Here is a 20,833-nt window from a genome sequence, read left to right as displayed (position 1 = left end):
TTAATAAATTTGAAAACTTAAATAAAATGGGTAATTCTAGAAAAATATGAAAATAAAACTGACTCAAGAAGAACTAAAAATCATTAAAAAACTAAATCTGTCAAAAGAAGCACACACCTCAAATGTGCATATAATTCTAAATATAATATCAGCAAACCAAATCTAGTGTTGTATATAAAAAGGACACAAGTAGGAAAGAAATAAAAAATAGTCTAATGTTAGAAAATGTACTAATTTAATTCATTATAATAAGATTAAAGGAGGAAAAACCATACGATCATCTCAAAAGATGTAGACAGAGCCTTCAATGAAATTCAATAGTCATTGATGAAATTTTAAAAAGTAAAAAAACTTGTTAGCAAACTTGGAGTGGAAGAGCATCTTCTTAACCTATTAAAAGCGTGTCTACTCTGGTAGGCTGAAAAATGAACCCTCAAAGATATCAGGTCCTAATTCTAGGAACCAGTAAATGTTAGCTTCTTTGAAAAAAGGGTCTTTGTAGATGTGATTAAATTAACCTTTTTATGATGGCGAGATTATCCTGGTTGTTGAGGTGCGCCCTAAATGCCATCTCAAGTGCCCTTATAAGAGAAAATCAGAAGGAGATTACACATAGGAGAAGACACACACACAGGAGAAGACAAGGCAGAGAGGGAGGCAGAGATTGCAGTGATGTGTCCATAAACCAAGTAACGCCTGCAGTCACCAGAAGCTGGGATAGTCAAGGAACAGATTCTCCTCAGATCCTTCGGAGGGATTACGTCCCTGCTGCCATCTTGATTTTAGCCCTGTGACATTGATTTCAGATTTCTGGCAATCAGAACTGTGGGAGAATAAATTTCTGTTGTTTTAAGCGATCGAGTTTGTGGTAATTTGTTACAGCAACCTCAGGAAACTAAAATATCTACCAAAAAATCTCTGGCAAACTTAACTTCATATTTATTGATGAAATGTTAGAAGCATTCCTTTAAGGAGCAAAACAAAGATGCCCTCTTTTTCAATATTCTTCTGGAGATTTTTGACCAGGATAATAAGACAAGAAAAGATATGAGGACCAGAAAGGAAGAATTTATTACTCACAGGAGGAATGTTTGTCTGCATAGAAAATCCAAGAGCATCTGCAAACTATTAGAACCAATAAAGAGGTCAGCAAGGTTGGTGAATTCAAGAACAGGAATATTGTTCCACAATGTCCATTTATTCCAGCCTCAAAAACTATAGAGTACCCAGGGATAGACCTAATCAATATGTGTAAGACCAAATGGAGAAAGTTATAAACCTTTATTGAAGCATATAAAAGAAGATCTTAGTAAATGAAAGCATTTACCATGTTCATGAATGGGATGACCTAATAGTGAAAGACGATATTTCTAAATTAGTCAACGATCAAGATCCTAGTAGGGTTTTTCACAAACTTATTCTAAAACACACATTTTTATTTAACAAACACACACATGCACACACATATGGCACTACGTATAGTGCTTACTATGTGTCACACACTGTTTTAAGTAATTTTAAAATATTAATTCATTTATCCTTAAAACAATCTTGTGAGGTAAGTACTATTACTATCTGTGATGGTTAATTTTATGTGTCAACTTGACTGAGCTACTGGGTGCCCAGATAGCTGGTCAAACATTTTTTCTGGATGTATCTGTGAGGTTATTTCCAGAAGAGATTAGCGTTTGAATAAGTAGACTGAATAAAAAAGATCCACCCTCATCAAAGTGAGAGGGCGTCATCCAATCCTTTGGGAGCCGGAATAGAATAAAAAAGTGGTGGAAGGGAGAATTTGCTCTCTATTCCTGAGCTGGGACTTCCATCTTCTCACGCCGTCTGACATCAGAGCTCCTGGTTCTCTGGCCTTCAGATCATTCTCAGGCCTTTGGCCTAAGATTGGGAGTTAGACCATTAGCATCCCTGGTTCTCAGGCCTTTGGGCTCGGACTGAATCGTACCACCAGCTTTCCTGGTTCTCCAGCATGAAGACTGCAGACTGTGGGACTTCTCGGCATTCGTAATCACATCAGTCAATTCCTATAATAAATTTCCTCTTATATCTATCACCTATCTATCTATCTATCTACCTATGTATCTATCTATCCATCCATCTATCATCTGTCTATCCTGTTGCTTCTGTTTCTCCGGAGAACCTAACATATTGTCCTCGTTTTGCTGATGAGATAAAGGAGGCTCAGAGGTTGAGTAATTTGCCCAAGTTCACGTAGCTAGTAAGTTAAAATAAAAAACAAAATCTGTATGGTAAAAGAAACTACAAAATTTTTTTAAAAGAAGTCACTAGCTGGGCGAAGGTATCTACTATTGATATAAAAATAAGTGATTAGTTTCCAGAGTATGAAAAGATCTCTTACAAATCAATATGTAGAAGGAAACCCAACAGCAAAACTGAGCAAATAGTATAAATAGGTAATTGAGAGGAAGAAACCCAAGTAGCTAAGAAATATGCTAGTATAATAGACATTTAAGTTGTTTCTCTTTATCTTTTTTTGCTTTTACAACAATTCTGAAATAAACATTCTTGTACATGCATATTTGCACAATGTGCAAGTACACCTGAAAGTCAAATTTTTACACATGGAATTGCTGGGTCAAAATTGCCAAACTTTCCTCTAGAAAGCTTTCATTCATTTGCAACCTCACCAATGGGAGTGCAAATATCTATTTGGCAACTATACAGTGCATTTTTAAATTTTGATCTTATCCATCCAGTTTCATTTTGATGCATATTTTCATAATTATTAGTGAGGTTGCACAAGTACTACAAATAAATTTCCTCCTGTTGTTTATTATTTTTTATGATTTTATTTTTTTATCTTGAAATTTTTGATGCAAGTAATTCATTTTTGATGTAATATATAAGGTAGTGATCAAGGTATATTTTGTTCCAAACGGCTAGCCAGATGCCACAACATCACTTACTTACTAATCCATCATTTTTCCACCGAATTGTAATGCCACATTTCATAAATTACATTCCCATACGGGCTTGGATCTATTTCTGAACTCTCTTTTCCAGTTGTCTATTTATCCATGTGCCAGTACCAGATTGTTTCCATTATTGGAAGTTTATCATATGTTTTACTATTTGGTATAGTGCCCCTCATACTTATTCTTTTATAGATTTTTCTGGCTATCCTCAAATATTAATCTTTCATCTGAAATTTGGAATACTCTTGTCTAAAAGAAAAATCCTTTTTCCTTTGTATTGCGTTTTTATTGAAATTATAGATTAATTTAGAAAGAATTCGCATTTTTATCATATCCAGTCCTTCTAAGCAAGAACGTACTAGATCTTCTCATTTAGTCGGGTCTTCTTTCTTTCAACAAATTTAAGAGTTTATGGTAAAGGAACCATACTGTTGTATGTATAAAATTATAATAAGGTTTCTATTACTTTTGTTACAGTAAGACATTCAAAACAGGAATGTATGTTATGTTATGTTTAAAAATTACTTGATGATCTCAAATTTTCTCCTTTTGTCTGCTACTGTAGATAAATCTATTAAAACGTTTCCTAGGAGCAAAATATTCTTGTGTTGTGGTACATTCTACTTTTATTTTGCTGCTGAGTTGTATTTCCAAGTAGGCAAATAATATTTTATTTTTGATTTTTACAACGATATTCTGGGTAAATTGATAAGTAGTTTTCTATTTTTGTGTCATCTTGGTCAAGTTCTATTGTCAAAAGTATTTACATTTTACAGACAGAATTTGGACGAGTTATTTCTGTCTTTATGGCTTAGGACAGTTTGCATAATATTGGAATTTTATTTGTCTTGATTATTTGATTGCATTCACCTCTGAAACCATTTCAGTTATACACTTATGTTGAGGTAGATATTGGAAAAGTGTGTTTTCATAGAAAAGCCATCATTTCATTCGAGTGTCTTATTTATTTGCATAGTGTCAAAGAAAGCACATGCTATATGTCGTTGAATTCCTTCATTATTTGAGGTTACATCCTCATACTCGTTTCTAATTTTGTGCTGGCTCCTGTTTATCTGACTATGTTACCTAGCTTCACCTATTTCATAGCCCTTTTTGAAAGATTGGCCTTTAGGTATCATTTAATTAGGGTAAAAGCTAAGCTAATATAACAAAAAGACCCCAAAATACAGTGGCCTAAAGCAGACAGAAGTTGAGTTCTCTCTCACCCAGCGGTCCAGCTGGTCCAGACTGGTCAGAGCCTTGTTTCACAAAGCCATCCAAGAACCCAGTTTCTACCCCTGCAGTTCCACCTACCCCAAGGCAACGTTCTCCATCTGTATGGCCAAAGCAGGACCACTGCCAAGTCTGCGTTCCAGAATGGGGAAGGAAAGAGGGAGGACACCCAATCTAAGACATTTCCTTTAAAATAAGTGACATGGAAGGGGCACCCAGCATTTTTGTTCACACCCAGTAGAGAGAACTTAATCACGTGGCCCACAGAGGTGCAGGTGAGACTACAAATGGTGGTCTTCACAGGGCTGACATGCTCAACTCTACTGCTAGGAAAGCAGGAGAAATTCGATTTCAGGGAGACTCGGATTCTGAAACAAACATACGTATTCATTTCTATTATTGTTTTGGTTTTGTCTTTAATTAATCATATCAGTCTGCTTTGGTTAATTTTTGCTGTTATCGTTGTTACTCTTTTGCTAACTTCTGGAGTTGAATTCTGCGTATAGCATCAGGATTGTTTAAAATGTGCTCTTTGTGGGCTTATGGTAGAATTGCATCTCTCCATAGCCAGGCAAATTAAGTATGGAAATGTGATTCGCTTTGCACAATGAAATTCGAGTAGAAGAGATGTGCCTTGTCATTTGGGGTAGGCAGAGTTTAAGGGCCAGTGCACACTTTTTGATGTCATCCCTTTCCCACTGTGATCATGCCCACACCAGGTGCACCACCCTACTACAACCTTCATGCATTCAGCAACCCAGAAGCTCCCTGAAACCTGTAATTTGGGGATTTTTATGGCGGCTTCATCATGTAAGCATAATCGATCATTAACTTCATCTCCAGTCCCTCTCCCCTTCCGGGTGATGAAATGGAGCTGAAAATTCCAAGCCTCTAATCATGGCTTTGTCTTTCTGGTGACCAGCCCTCATCCTGAAGCTCTTCAGGAGGCCACCAAAAGTTGCCTCATTAGAACAAAAGAAACTCCTATCACTAAGGAAATTCCAAGGGATTTAGGAACTCTGTGTCAGGAACTGGGGGCAGAGACCAATATGTCTATTTTCTACTATTTCACACTCAAACTTTCAGAATGAAGTCTTCATTCTTAAGGTGTGAACTTTCTTGAGTTTCGGTGGAAATCCCAAGATGCTTAACCTGGCAGGAGTTCTACCAACTCTGTCTCCCCAGTGCCGAGTGGCTGCTGAACTCTCTGCCCAGTTCTCTCAGTCGTCCAGCTGTCACTTTTTGCTGAGCTCCTTGCTGGCTTGCCCTGTGCAAGTGCATTCCAGGAGTCATGCAAAAATGTGAGGCAAGTTTGTATGAAGATTTTGGGGTTCAGCCTTCTGTGGCTCCGACTTTTCTGGAATTTCCCACCTCAATTACCAGTCATTCTGGACTACAATTCTGATTCCTCAGCTCCATAAGACTTCTTTCTGCCGTGTTCACGAGCTCTGTCCCTGATCCCTTTACCATGTGGACTGGGTTGTGTCACTGTGGGAAGGGGGACTGAATAAATGTGCATCTCAACTGGTCGATTTCCTTCTTTCAGGGTCCTATTTCCTTCAGTTTCTATCTACTTTTTGTCACTTTCCAGTATCTTCAAATAGCGTTTTAAATACTTTTTTCCAGTTTATCATTTTTATCAGCAGAAGGCTTAAGTTCTGCTTAAGTTAAGCAGAGAGTTCATGACTTTGCTTTCAATGTGTCTTTTTATTCAGAAGGCTTTTGGTTTGCTCATATCTCAGAGTATTTTTCCTATTAGATGACTTTTTCCTACTTATGTTTATTGACGTAATAGATATGCTTAGTTTTGTCTAACTTTACATTATGCTTCCTGCTTTTAACAATCCCTCTGTTTGGTCTTTTGCTGTCGCTGTTCTGTGGCATTTGTATGACAGTGTCTGTATTTACTTGCTTTGATGCATGTGTGCAGAGAATGCAGCTTAATTTATTGCCCAAAGCTGATTTCTTTGTGTCTTCAGTCCCCCACTCCCAGTGATAATGAGGCAAACTTTTGCTTTATCAATTTGGTATAATTCAGTCTCTTTCAGGTAATTAATCAGATGATTCTAGATTGAAGCTCGGTCAGTTGGAAATTCTTCCACCTCCTTCTACTCCTCCCTTCGTCCCAGAGGTGTTCTAGGCCCTGTGATGAGGGAGAGGATAGGGCACAGTGCATCTTACCCTTCTGCCATCCTTTGGTTGTCAATGCATCATGTTGCCAAAGATGTTCCTGGCTAGTGTTCCTTGCGGTCTGTTCTGCTAGCAGAGTAGAGGCCCAGTGCTGCCCGTTTGTTTACTTGGCCCTCAGTTCAGCTCTCACTCTGCTGATCCTCTGAGAAACAGCCAGGATTCCTGATTGATCACTGGCTTGGGTTGTCTCATTCTAGCTCATATTTTGTGACATCATTTTTCACCCTGGTGGGCTCACTAGTCAACACCTTTAGTTGTCCTCTGAGCTCTTCCACTCCCATCCGCCAGGGCAGGGAACTTCTGGATCATCTACCTGACACTTGCAGGCATGGCTGTGGGACTAAGAGGGAGTAAGTGCATTGTCTTAAGCCTGTCTACCTAGCATCTCCCTTAATGGTTCTATTCTATTGCTTAGCACGATGTGCAATGTAGCCCTATGCAGAATATGGTGATTCTCAGAGAAGACCACACTCTTTCCAGGCCAAGCCAAAGAAGCAAATATTTCATTCTCTTAGAGGTTGGCATCACATACTTCTCTAGATCTTTTAATAAACTGTTATTTTAGAGAAGCCATAGTTTTTGTTGTTGTTGTTTTCCTGTTTGCATTTTACTTTCATGAAAAAATGTATCTGATTTTCAGTTTCTCCTGGTATGATTTTTTGGCAAATATTTTATTTTTATGTTTTTTGTATGGAGAGATTTTGAATTTGGGACCTGATATTTACTGGAGAAAAGTGTGAAGGAGGGTCAGGAGAGTGAGCTGGGTGGTGGCAATGTGGATTTCATTCTGTTGTCTGGGGATAGGCTGGCCTGGTTCAAGTGAAATTCTGAATATGAAGAACCCTGGGAGTGATGAATGGGAGGGGTGGTTCTGGCATCTGAGTTGCGTCAGGACCCTGGTGGGGTTATTAAAGCAGAGATCATTAAGGTTTCACCCTTCTGACTCAGTAGGTCTGTGGTGGGTCTCAAGTATTTGCATTTCTAAGTCCCCAGGTCATGGTGGTGATGCTGGTCCAGGGATCATAGCTGGAGAATCACTGACCTAAATTTTCTCTTCAGCTGACCAAGATCAGCCACCACAATCTCAACATCGCCAGCTATCTTTCAGCATACTTCCCGCAAAGGCAGTGTGTCTATGTTTCCTTCTTCAGTTCTTCCTGCCTCTCAACCCAGGCATCAGACAGGGTCCAGCGATGCCACTGCAGACTGTCTGCTCACCTGAGCTTGTTTCTCCAAGGAAGGGAGTGCATTTTGGTTCTGTGGGAGGGACCACTTCTTTTAAAGAGCCCTGAGTACTGCCTGAGACCTGCAGAGGTATCTGTTTATTTTCCTTTACCTGGGTACAATTTTTAAGACATTTGGCAGCCCCCTTTTTATGCCTTTGCTTCAGAGTTGTGTCTCTTTCCAAGTTTCATCTAATTTGGAAGGTCTTAACTATTTTTTTAATTCCCCGTGTTATTTCCACTGACTTCATACAGAAGAGTGAGCCAGAAATACCTTTCCTAACAGAAAGTGAAGTCCTGGATATCTCGTTCCCAAGGCCTATTTTAATTCCTATATATATTATGTTTAAATATTTCAATCATTTGGCTCTCCTAATTTTCAGTCAGGGTAGATTAGGGTATACACAGTAACAGACATTCCCCCCCAAATCTCAGTGACCTCAAACAACAGAGAGTTTTTCTATTTACAGTACCTGTCCATTGTAGATTGGCACAGACCCAGGTTTATGGAGCAGGCACATCTTAAATATTGCTATTTGCCATGCCAAGTGGAAAAGCAGAAGTACACACTGCTTCTTAAAGTTTCTGCTTACATCTCACTTAGCAAAGCAAATCCCATGGCCACAGCTAACTGCAAGCAGCTAAGGAAACAACAATCTTATAATATTGCCCAAAGGGACAGCCCTAATGATTTCCACACGCAGGTTTCCCTAAGGTAGATCTTGGGTTCACAGCCCGGGTTTACTTCAGGATCTGGCCTCATGTCTGTTTCCATTCTGGAGTCTCTTTATTCTATCACTACTTGCTTCCAGGTTCTCCAGAAGTCCTACACGTTTCCACATTCCCACCTCCCCATGAGCCCATAGTGGCAGGATGCACATCCGTACCTCCAGGTCTCATTTTTTTCTCAGACAAAACCCTTTCTTTAGAACTGAATCCAAGTGGTTGTCACGTGGTAAGCAGGGACGATTTAGAAGCTTTAAAACAGTTCTTTCGGATCTTCTGAGTTTTGCTGCTTCTTGGACTAGATGTCTAAGCGCATGTCCTATGTGATGGTCTCGCCGTTGCTGCAATAGTTCTAGAAAACATGAATTTACATCAAAGTAAAAAATATTCCAAATTTAGAATTCTTGAAAATGAACCTATGGAGGGGATGTGAGTGGGGTGTTAAATTGTATCCCAAGGGTGAGGTCTTGCCTGAAGGGGACCATCTAAGGGGCAAGTTCATCAAGAAATGATTTATCACGTGCATGGCTGCCTCAGGGATAGATCTGCCAGTCTAGACCATAACCAGGAGATGTTTCAGTCAGATGATGTCAGTCCCAGATTCCTTATCCTCCACTATTCAAAATATATTTTCACCCTGGTTTTACTTTCCGTTCACATTTGACTTTGCTACATGTAGGCTCTTGTGTTGCAAATACTCGGTAAACTTAAATATGATGCCTATAAATCCCATTTCATATTCTGCACAAAACCCCTAATTCAAATGCTGGCTCCCCCCTTAAAGTCTAGGATAAGTCCACTGAAGAGGTTCTGTGTAGTTGACTTTATAAAGGAATGAAAATCAGGCCAATAAAGCTGTCTACACGTCTTCTAACTTGAGGCCAGTTCAGGAGCATAAATTAATCTTGACCTTGGGTGAAGCAATATTTCAGCGGAGAACAAAGGAGCTTCTTTCAATGTATTTATGTATCTAAGCATTCTTGGCTATTAAAAAAGTCAGTCCTTGGCACTATTGGAAAAAAGCAGCATGCAGACGCAGGAAGTTCCTGGAGAGCGTGGATCCTCACGATCCTGGAAATCCTTACGGCAGCAGCAGAGATGTCGCTGTGTCTTTGACATATTCCCTGAGCTGTGGGGCTTGTTTGGAGGCACCTCTGGGCCTTTGCCGGTCATTGTGGACAGGAAGCACCGTGATCAGTCTGACCCACACTACCATCAGAACCGTTCTCTGAGCCGTGCTGCCAATGGTGGAGAAACTGCCCTAGGCTTCTGTTATTAATGTGCAATAAACTCAGTTTGTATAAAAACCCAGATTTGGAATGTTAGCTGTTTAAATTGCAATATTTTCTTATAGAAAAGCCAAAGAAAGCTTTAGATGGAGGAAAAATGTTCAGTTCTGGGAGTTCAAGAGACAGTATTGCACAGTGATCGTGAGCATAGGCTCTGGAACCAGACTGCCTGGGTTGGAACCACAGCTCTAGACTCCTTGGAAATCCACTTAACTTTCTGTGCTTCAGTTTTCTCATCTATCAAATGAGTGTAATAACCTTACTTATCTCATAATATTTTTGTGAGAATTAAATGAGTGAATACATAGAAAACACCGAAAATAGTGCTGGACACAGTGTTTAATATGTGTTAGCCATTATTATTGTTATTACTACTGTTATTTACCACATGTGAGACAAGAAGCATAATGATAACAGTTTACAGTTTGCTTTCCTGCTGGGCACTACCGATCATTTATCTTATTTAACCCTTTTAACAATACCGTGATGTAAGTATTGTTGATGTGCTCATTTATCCTGGCTTGTTTCAGTCACTTATTCAGTACGTATTTATTGAGTGTCTATTATATGCCAGGCACTGTTCTTGGTACTGAGGAAAGAGCAGTAAGGAAAACAGGGAAAAAAATGGGCTCTGTCTTCCTGGAGCTTACACTCAAGGAGAGGGACACAGAGACCAGCTAAAACTAAACACGTGAAATATAGAGCATGTTAGATCGTAACAAGTGCCATGAAGAATAATTAAACAGGGAGAGGTGAATCAGAAGAGCTAAGGGTGAAGGTGTTGCAACTTCAAGTAGAACGGTGAGTGAGGCCCTCCCTGGAAGGGGAGGTTAGAGCAGAGACCTGAAGGATGTCGGGGCATGAGGCATGGTACTCATGGTACTCTCAGTGGTACCGGCATCCCAGCTAGACAGAGACCAGAAACCAGAGGGCTTGGAGAATTTGAGAAAAACACCAAAGTGTGTTGCTGGCGTGAAGTGAATGCAATTTGTACGTGATGGGGGCACAGGAGGAGTGACAGATTTTGTATGGCCTTGCAAGACTTTGTAAGGACTTTGGCTTTTGTTCTGAGTGGCTAGAAAGCCATCTTTTTAAGGGACTAGATTGGTTTTGGTAGAACTTCAAATACATTGTGCAAAAAGGTTTGTTTATCAGTTATGAAACTGTCATTTCGTATATTTTATCTGCTGTGTTTTCTTTTATTATTGTTTTAGGCAGGAGGGTAAATCTGGAGCCTATGGCTCCCTCTCAGTTGGAAGCAGATGTTTGCCATTATGGTTCTGCCTTTCCTAACACTTCATGTAAATGAAATCATATATCTTGTAGTCTTTTGTGTTTTGCCTCTTTCATTTGACATAATGCTTTTGAGACGCATCCATGTTGTTGTGTGTATCAGTAGTTTGTTCCTTGTGATTGCTGAGTAGAATTCCATTGGATGGATGCACCACAGGGTTTTTTAAATTAATTCTGTGACCAATATTTTAAAAGCTTTACTGAGGTATAATTGACATTCGATAAACTGCACATTATTAAAGTTACAAATGTAATGTTTTGACATACGTATGTACCTGTGAAATCATTGCCACAATCAAGATAATAAACATATTCATCACCCCTAAAAATTTCCTCATAATAAAGTATAATCTCTCCTTCCCACCCCTCTCCACCTCCATCCTCAGAAAACCATTGATTAGCTTTCTGCATTTCCCAGAATTTCATATAATGCAGTCATACGGTGTGATTGTCTTTTTTGTCTGGCTTCTTTCACTTAGAATGAAAGCATATGTCCATTCAAAGACTTGTGCATGAATTTTCATAGCTGCTATATCTGCAATAGCCCAAAACTGGAAACAACTCAAATGTCCATCAACAGGTGAATGGATAAGCAAATTGCGGTATGTCCATATGATAGGATATTACTCAGGAGTAAGAAAGAATGAACTCTTAAAACACCTAAAACAGGGATGAATCTCAAAATAATTATGCTGAGTGAAAGAAGCCAGGCGAAAAACAGCATATACTTTATGATTCCACTTATACAGTATTACAAACTATAGAACATGCAAACTATATTATAGAAAGCAGTGTAATAGGTGCCTGGGGCTAGGGAGTGGTGAGGAGGGGTGGGAGGGAGTGGTCACCAAAGGACATGAGGACTCTTTAGCAGTGCTGGATATGTTCACTATCTTCCTTGTGGTGATGGTTTCATGGGTGTAGACATATGTTAGAACTTACTAAATTATACATTTTAAATATGTGTGTTTTATTATATGTCAGTTATATCTCAATAAATCTATTTAAGCAAAACAAAAAATCAACTAGGGAGCATTTACTCAATAAAATTGATTGAACGAAGAGAGCTACTAAAATATTTCAAAATTATGTTCAGAAGTTTTATACACACACACACGAACTCACTATATGACCCATGATTGCCAGGGGCCAGGGTGAAGAGTACGATTATCTGCAAAAGGCATGAGGGAAGTTTGGGATGATGGAAATGTTCCATATCGTGATTGTGGTAATGGTTACATGACTGTACACATTTGTCAAAACTCACTGAACTGTGCGCTTAAATTGAGTGAATTTCTTTGTGTGTAAATTATACCCCCAAAAAAGACTGATTAAAAAGCAATCAAATCACTTAATAATGGTGCCAGGCACCAACCTAGGTCCTTGGGACACAGTCAACATCCGCCCAGGGATACACATTCAGTGGAGGAGACAGATGACAGACATGTAAGCAAAGATCAGGCAATTTCAAGAGGAGACAGAGAAAACGTGTGTGTGTGTGTGGAAGATCTGCTTTAGCCTCAGAGTCCAGGGAAGGCTTCTGTGAGGAGGAGATATTGGAGCTGACACCTGAGTGACATGAAGGGACAACATATTAAACACATAGGACAGAGCCTTCCAGACAGAGGAAGCAGCTAGTACAAAAGGTCGCATTTGGAACCTACTCCTCGCCTTCAAGGAACAGAAGGATGGCCATTGGGGTTGGAGGAAGTGAGTGAGGGAGAGAGGCTGGCAGAGTTGCAGTCATGCAGGGCCTTGAGCCAAAGCAAGGAAGCCTAGATGGTCCCATGGTCCCTTCCTCTTGCGAGATTCTACTACATTTATTCTGTCACTGTAATTATATTGCAAAATGCTTGAGGTCAGTGGCCATTGCTTTTGTTTCTAGGTCCCAGATGAGTTCACACTGGATGCTTCGTTTAGTGGTTGTTAATTAATTTATTTGCTCATCATGTGAATTACACCTAAAATACGCTGGGTTTACTCTCCTTGAAAATGATTCTATGCTCTTTCTTAAATGAGACATATTATTCATCTTCAACACAGTGAGAGATCCTTTGACTTTAAAGATTTGATGTTCCCTGCATCACTGCTACTCTTGAATTCTGGAAGTTTCGCTTTTCACCATCTGACAGGGAGAATGACGTTTAGAAAGGAAAGCTGAGAGTTGTTGGAAAAGATCCCCTTGGATAACTAGATCCCTAGAAAATATATCATCCACCTCATTGAAATTGAGTGCCCGCTGTGTGCCAGGCCCTGAACTTACCTGGTGGCATCACATTGTTGGGTTATAAGCCCAGGCTCTGGAGTCAGACTGTTGAGGTTTAGATCCAGGCTCTATCAATTAGAAGCTGCAGGATTTGGGGGAAGTTAACTCACCATCTTATCTTTCATTTCCTTTTCTGTAAAATGGAGATAAAAATAAAACCTACTTTATAAGTAGGAGTGAAGGTCAGAAGAGGTGATATATGTAAAGCTCTTGGAGCAATGCCTAAGTATTTTGCATAAGCACTCAAAAATTTGGCTGTGGGTGTAAAGTATTTGAGATATTTGTGTTAAACTCAAGGATCCCAGATAACAGCAGCAGCCCTCCAAAAGGCAAGGGCCTGGGCCCAGGGGCAGAGGGTGGGCAGGCTCTGCAGAATGTCAGTAAGAGCTACAGCTGCACAGAAACAACTCTGCACAGCGGACATCTCAGAGCAGTATTGACCTCAGCCCTCATTACTTGCCCATCTTTTCATCTGACATTCGATTAAAATCATGGCAGGAAAGAACTGGAGGTTAGGTTTGTGTCAGTCCTTACTCCTCTGGCATCACATTATACTAGCACCCTGGGACTGGGGCAATAGAAAGACAATTTTTATAAGACCAGTAAATAACCTTCAAGCAGATAAAGAATTATTACATAAGGAATGGTGTATCGTTAATTATTCTCCATCTCTACAGGGGACGGACAGTAGAAGTAGGTTTGGCTTTCCACGGGAGAGAGAGAAGTTAGCTAATGGGAAGAAGTTCCTGACAAGGGGGATATTAAATGCTGTAAAGTTATTAAGGATAGTGGAGAATTCTCTTACTAGAAAAAAAATTAAAATAGCAGAGCTAGTTGCCTGTCTGGAATGGTTCAGTCAGTCCTGCTGGGTGGCAGTGGACAGAGCAAGGTTTCTGGCAGCCCTTTTGGAGGGATGCGGTGAAATGGATGGTGGTACTCATCAGATGTTTCCTGAGCTCTCATTCTGTGCCAGAAGTGCTGGGTGCTGGGAGACAGAACTGAACCAGAAACAGGCCCTGCCCTCAGTGGGCTCAGGCTGTGGAGTCAAGTGTCCTGGGAGACTGAGGAGTTCTGGGGTGCATGGAGGTTGAAGACCATGGGGAGCCACAGGTAACTGACCACATATTCCCATACCAGACATTGGACACCTGGTAGATGTGCCCCAAGGCCATAAGCAGGAGTCTGCCCATTCAGTATGTCCAAATGAATGAGGCAAATCTTCCTGGCTCTGTTGAATAGGTGGCCACGAGGGTGACCTTTAGGCTGGTCAGCCCCGGTCTCTGGCCTGTGGACCTGTGGACTTCTATAACAACCACAATCCTGTCCAGGCAGCTTTCTCTCTCACTCTCATAGCTCACAGTTATGAGAGTCCAAGATCTAAGATTTCCCACTTCTGTCCTCTCATCCCTGTAAGAGTTTAATGAACCTAAGAAAGATTCATTGAAAAGAATTTGCTGTGGACAATTTACTTGGCTTGAGAAAGACCAGTCCTGAAGACACCACCCCTCATGTTGCTGGGGCAATCCAGCCCTTCTTAGCAGCACAGCTTTAGGAAACAGGCAGAAAGGGCCGTCACTTTCTAACTGAGTGACTGGGGCTACTCATTTAACTCATCCAAACATCGGCTTCTGCGTCTGTAAGGAAATGAGAGAGAATGTGATAGTGCTTATTATAGAACCTGGCAAATAAATAAATTGCAATTATGTTTATATTTTTATTATTATTATTATTGTTCCCATGGCTAATCAAGTGAGGCCTATAGGAATCCTTCCATCTGATTTGTCTGTGATGTCTGCTGACTCAGTCTTGGTGTGGGAGGATTGTGACCAGCTGCCTTTAATTTGCCGTGGGACACAGGGTCCATTCTCTTCATAGCCCTTACAAAAACAGGGAGTTTTGTGGGCATGCTCCTCAGTGATCCCTGACACGTCCGGTCCCCGGGAGAATGAACCCACAGAATGGAAGCCCCAGGGAGTGAGTGAAAGGAGAAAGGAAAAAAACGTGTAGAGCCCCAAGGATGTCAATATTCTATGGACAAGTTTGATAATGAAAAATACGTTTTCTCATGTTGATGTGTGTTTTGCTAATAACACTTAGTACCAATTAGTTTTGTTTATCTGTACTACAAACCCTGTAAGTATTAGAAATACTTCACACCAATAGGCCTCTACGTCTGTGTGTGTGTGTGTGTACCCTTTGGCCATTTAGGGATGCCTTGCTAAGGATGCATCCAGAAAGTGGAACAGTGCTTAAAATCCCAAATGTAATTTTTGGGCTCCCACAGCAGAATTGTTGTCTGTTCTTGGCACTCTATGAGCCATGCAATGCCTAGTTGCAACTTTTCCACTGCCCTAGTTGCACACAGACCTCAGACAGACAGACTGACAGACACTCCTCTGGATTCCAGCACTTCCTTAAAACCTCTTCCAGCTGCTGAGAGGTTGTCCCACTCTCTCTCTGGAGACTCGGCCACAGCCTCCTCCCTGCCTCTCCCTCCTGTTTGGCCCCCTCTCCTCTCTCTTTTTCTCATGCAACCCTTTCAATCCTGCAGCCACACACAGGGCCAGCCTGTCTTCCCGGCCATTACACTTTCCTCCTGTTTCCCTCCAGTTCTTATTCAAGGTACCCTGAAAATTAGTGGCTTGGGAGAGCATGGAAAGTCAGGACTATTTTATCCCGGGATATGTGTGTGTGGAGCTGGGTGGGAAAAGAGATGGGGAGGTGATGAATGGGACACAGTGCCAACCCAGGCGGCAGCCTGAGCTTCACGTGCTCCACCACAGATGGGCGATGCAGGGCGTTTTGTTCTCTATCCAGCTGCTCCTTCCGGTAACGTGTGGAACAAATGTCTCTTTTGGACCATGATGAGGCAGCGTGGATAGGTCTGTAACATCATTGCGTTTCAACTCTCAGCTGGTTTTATTTCCTATTGAACCTTTAATGGAAACGCATACACAGCAAGTCAAGGCCTGTCCCTTTTCCCTTTTTTCTTTTTTTTCTTTTTTTTTATTTCTTCCAGGAGTGCTGATGATAAGGAAAGCGATGTCTAAATCTTCTTAATGGTGTTTATGCAAGCAGTTTTGCTTAGCTGCAGACTGCACAGCCCCCTCCCCGGCCCCCTCCCCTCACATCGCCCTGCTAATATTGCTGCTTCATTCCTTTCCCTGTTGGCTATTACTATGGACTACAGCAAATCTAAAACTAAATAATCCCCTTAGTGTCAAGTTTTCGGGGCTGAGCAAATAAATCTAACGAAATGCATTATCTAGGAGGGAGAGGCTGTTGTAAGAGGGAAAAGATGAAAGCTATTTTATTTTAAGGCAGAGAACAAATTGTCGATCGTTTGGGGCTCAATTGTAATTTTAAGTATTGTTATTTTATTTTACTTAACTACCGTACATGCCCTTTTTTGATTGTAATTAAAAACCCTGCAAAGCTTCTAAAGGCCAGAATTAAAGGGAGGGACAGGGAAGGAGGATCTAGGGAGGGAGTTTATGCAAATTCCTTCCAGTCTAGATAGTTCCAATATTCAGATCAGGCCAGGGGTGCTGTGAACAACAATGGATTCTCCTTTCTTCTCTTTTGCACCATCTCGCATCTAGCATGGGGACAGGGCAAGAGCAAAGGCACTGGCAGAACAGAGAAATGGAGGCTTTATATATTTAGGAGAAGAAGCCCCAGTCTCTGAATCGTCTGCAGGTGAAGCCACTTTCCATCCAGAAAGAAAGGAGGTGCTCCCCGTCCCCGTCCCCCCACGTCCAGCACCCTTCAGGGTCTGGCAGGGCCGGGAGTGAGGCCCTGGGTGAGCTGGGCTGAGACCTTGCCCACCAGGTTGCCCCTGGTTCCTTCTTCTGTTGGCTCCTACTAGCTTGGCTCCTCCTTAACACCCCCAGAGAGGCCCAGGCCTGAGAAGCTTGGTCTTTGAGCTTCAGGACTCTAGAACCAGAGTTGTACCCAAATGGGTAGAAATGGACACCAAATGCCTCTGTCTGTTTATTTGTTCACTGATCCATTTATTTATGAATTCATTCTTCAAAAAAATTGATTGAGCATTAACCCAGCTCCAGACATCACTCTGGCTGCAGGAGTTGTATAGCAATGAATAAAACAAAACCCGTGTCCTGATGGAGAGGAGACACAGCAAACAAAAAAATAGATAAATATGGAGTTTGTCAATGGGTAACAAGTGTTATGAAGAAAAATCAAATAGAGTAAGGGTGCTAGGAAGAGACTGGGAGGTCAGGAAAAGCCTCCAGTCTCATTCATTCATTCATTCATTCAACAAATGTTAATTGAGCACCTAGTGGAACCAGGTCCTGTTCTAGGCTTCAGGGATTCAACAGTGAACAAAATAGACAATACCATGCCCTTGTTAAGACTCTATTCTACTGGGGAAAATATCAATAAACAAGGCAAGTAAAATATGTGCTAAGAATACGTTAAAGTCTGAAGAGAAAGGGATGGGGCATTGAGGAAGTTGACATTTTAGCCAGGGTGACATTTGAGCAGAAACCTGAAGCAAGTGAGAGAGTGAACTGCGTGAATACCTGGGAGTGGAATGTATCAGACCAAGAGAACAGCCAGCACAAAGGCCCTGAGGTGGAGCCCGAAGTTGGCATGTTGGAAGAACAGCAGAGGCCAGTGTGGCTGCAGCAGACTGAGGCAGGGCAAGAGAGCAGGCACCGACATGGCGCCCGGTAAAGTGAGGCTCCCCGACCGCTGCACCCCAGGGCCTCTGTGCTGCTTCTCACCTATCTACACATCCGTCTCCTGCATCACAAAGAGAGAGATCTTTTTATCCTCTGAATCCTCAGCACTTGGCACATTTACGTGAAAAATGAAATGGCTGAATGACATCCAGCCTTTTTCTTGCCTCAAATTTTTAATCTATTCTTTTTATGAGGAAAATTCTTCTCTGCAACCTACCTAAAAATCCCCCTATACAGTGAGCCTTCAGTTTCCATCCCCTCACTTCTCTGTGTGGAAAGACTCCTCCTCAAAGGAAGAAACCTGGGAAGAGATAAGCAAACTAAGTCTTGTTGACTTATTGCAGCAATGGAGAACAAGACGACACAGGCGCTTCTGAAAGAGTATCTCCTGAGGAATATTGGGTGCCAGTTTTTATTGCTTATGGGTTGGGCTTGGAAGTTCTCAGGGTGGGGTATTAAAAGAGGGTGAGCCTTTGGGTTAGTGGTTTTCTTAAGAGGAGGACGGATGAAGCCAAGTGAGTTTCTGAGCAAAAAAGGAAGAGTTACAAGAGTCACAAGACATTCCGCAGTTGTAATGCCCGATGGCAGTGGTTGTTCTGGTTCTCATCTCTTTTACAAGGTAGGTGACCCCCCAATTGCTTTAGCTTTTCCTAATTTCTCTTCACTATCCCTTCAAACAGGGCCACTGAGAGCCTTGGAGAGAAGTCTCAGAAGTTCTCTCCAAGCTCTGGGCACAGAGTTCTGAGATGGACACAGCCCAGGTAGAAATTTAGGATCTACTTTCCTATATGAAGGCAATGCCACTGCAAGACTTCTGGGAAATTTAAACAGATTGTTTGGCCCAACAGAGCTGCACACAACTGCTGATTACAGTTTTCCATGAGAAAGATTGCATTCTCCTGCCACAACCCCAGAGACAAAAATAAGGTATAGAGAAAAAGACTTTATTTGTGTTTTATTTTGAAATAATTTTAGACTTACAGAGATGTTGCAAAAAATAGTTCAGAAAGTTGAATTATATCCTTCACCCAGCCTAGTGTTAACAATTTGTATGACCATCACACAATTACCCAAACTAGTAAATTCGCATGGGTACATCACTACTAACTGAACTACAGACCTTAGTTGAAGGAAATTTCTTTTTCAGGCAGATTTTAGCTTCCCTATGATAAGCATTAAATTCTGATAGCAAAATTCAGCATCACAGTAAAGTTCTATCGGCATCAATTGTGCATAACAAACTACTGGAAATGTAGTGGTTTAAAACAACAGTTCTTCATTGTTTCGTCCCATGACTCTGTGGGTAAGAAATTTGGACAGGGTACAATGCAGATAGCTTAGCTCTGCTCCCTGATCTCTAGGGCCTCAGCTGGGAAGACTCAAATGGCAGGGGCCTGAAGCAAGTGGGGACTGGCTGTGGATCAGCATCTCTGTTTCCACATGGCTAGCTTGGGCTTCCTCACAACATGGTGGCCTTGGGGTAGTTGAGCTTCTTCCATGGTGGCTCAGGGCACAAAGTAGGGAAGCAGAAGCTGACAGTCCTCTTCAAAGTTGGGCCTGGGACTGGCGTTGCATCACTTCTGCCATACTCTGTGGGCCAAAGCAGACACAGGTGAGCCCAGATTCAAGAGGAGGGCACATGCATCCCCTTGGGATCAGAGGAATGTCAAAGAATTTGCAGTCAATTTTAATGTGCCCCAGGAAACAACTCTATCAGCTGATTTCGGGGTTTGGAGAGGAGCAAATTACCTTAAAGCAGATCCCCTTTGTCCTGGTAAGAGTCACTTAGGAGGCCATCACCCCCTACTTTGGGAGAAGAAATGTAAGACTTTTCTTCCTCCACATGGGTTAGCAAAATCTATCCCACCCCTTGATGTCCAGAGCTCTGAAGAAGGACCAGGCAAATCTGTGTAAGGAGCCCTTTCTGGGAAGTAAGGTTCACTGTTAAGGAAGACTGTGGGGACAGATGATGGTGATTCTCTCAGAGTCGATGGGCAGAAAAGGACACCAAGATCTCTAGAGAGGAACTTACTCTGAGGAAGGGGCATCTGGACTAGTGTAACCCTACAGGGTTGGGGGAAAGAGGCAGTTCTGGCAACCCCTCTGGATCCAGCCATCCTGGCATAACAGCTTTGCTCTGAAAATAAAGGTCACCTATGTACATATGACATGGAGAGGGCACTGTCCTGGCCTGTGTGCATCTGTACCAGCGAGAGCATCAGAGCAGCAGTGGACAAGGATCCACCAGGACAGAAGCAACGGACAGACTACTGAGTTCCTCTCCACCTGGAGAATAGAACTAGGGTTAGCCCGCAGGGCTTTTAGACAATTCTGGGGAAAGGAGAAGGGTCTAGGGAAGGAAATACCAAAATCCTGCTCGTTAAGAGCCCAAAGATACACGTGTCGCTCTCATGGTCCTTTTCTGCCCTACGAAAGTGAAGTGGGCCAATCAATTGCAGCAAGGATCAGTAGACTTTTTCTGTAAAGGACTAGATCGTAAGTATTTTAAGCTTGGGGGTCATATGGTCTCTATCATACCTACTCAACTCTGTGGCTGTAGCGTGATGGAAAGCAACCATAGACAATACATATACAAATAAGTGACTATGTTCCCATAAAATTTTGTTTATAGACACTGACATTTCATGTACTTTTCACATGTCACAAGATAATGTTCTTATTTTGACTTTTTTCCAGACCATTTAAACATGTAAAAACCATTCTTAGCTTACAAGCCACATAAAAATGAGGAATGGACTAGCTTCAGCCTGTGGGTCATAGTTTGCCAATTCTGAGTTATAATAATAACATATTATTCATTTGGATTTTTTTTACTTAACAGGGTGTTAAACAATCTATTATTATTTCATTCCAGAAGTGGAAATGTAGGCAATTCCTGGGTTGGTTAATTAAGAAGCATGAGAATTCAGGCTCTAAATCACTCAGTGCTGCC

This window comes from Equus asinus, chromosome 21 (genome assembly GCF_041296235.1).
Source record: "Equus asinus isolate D_3611 breed Donkey chromosome 21, EquAss-T2T_v2, whole genome shotgun sequence".
In the NCBI taxonomy this organism is placed as follows: domain Eukaryota; kingdom Metazoa; phylum Chordata; class Mammalia; order Perissodactyla; family Equidae; genus Equus; species Equus asinus.
Note: the sequence above shows the minus strand (reverse complement) of the source record.